This window comes from Petaurus breviceps, unplaced genomic scaffold (assembly GCF_028583685.1).
Source record: "Petaurus breviceps papuanus isolate PSGF00001 unplaced genomic scaffold, PetGlider_PUasm1.0 90763, whole genome shotgun sequence".
In the NCBI taxonomy this organism is placed as follows: domain Eukaryota; kingdom Metazoa; phylum Chordata; class Mammalia; order Diprotodontia; family Petauridae; genus Petaurus; species Petaurus breviceps.
The window spans coordinates 2,052,827-2,053,552 of NW_027187340.1; positions in this window are offsets into that span (position 1 = coordinate 2,052,827).

The following is a 726-nucleotide window of genomic DNA, read 5'->3' on the forward strand; positions in this document are numbered from 1 at the left end:
CCCCACCCCCCACCCCCCAGCCCGCTTAAGTGGAACCGGTATATGGAACATGGAGAACTGTCTTCTTTAGGTTGGGAGATTTCACTAACTTTTATTGTGATCAGGACGTGGGTATCTCTAGAAATAACTATGTGCCCGTATAGATAGATGCTGACAGCTGGAAATACGTTTGAAAACATGAAACGGGAAAGGGGGGAGGGGGAGGAGAAGAGGGAAGGAAAGGAACGAAAGAGCCAAGAGTAAGAGGTGCTGGCGTGAACTGTTTTAAATGGTTGACTTTAAAATGTCACCGGCGCTAAGTGGCTTTTCGGATCGTCATATTTATTACTTTGTCAGGTTTCCTTAAGGAGAGAGGGGGGGGGGGGGGGGGGGGGGGGGGGGGGGGGACCTTCGCCATTTCTCCTCCCTGGGCTGCTCCGGGGTGGGTCTGAAACGCCTCGCTGCCACTTAACAATCACCTCTATTAGTAAATCAACGCCGAGCCTCTAAATAAACAGGAGTGCCAGTCCTCCCCCTATGGGAAAGAGTCACCTGTTGGGGAATGACTCCCCGGTGCCCCTGCCGGGCTCTCTGGCTTGTCCGGGCTGCTTGGCTCCATCCACCCCCACCCCCAGGGGAGCTCTTCAAACGCCTCTACCCGATTATCACTACAGTTCCCCTGGGTAAGCAGACTACTGTTAAAGCTGGGCTCAGGGCTCTCTCTCTCTCTCTCTCTCTCTCTCTCTC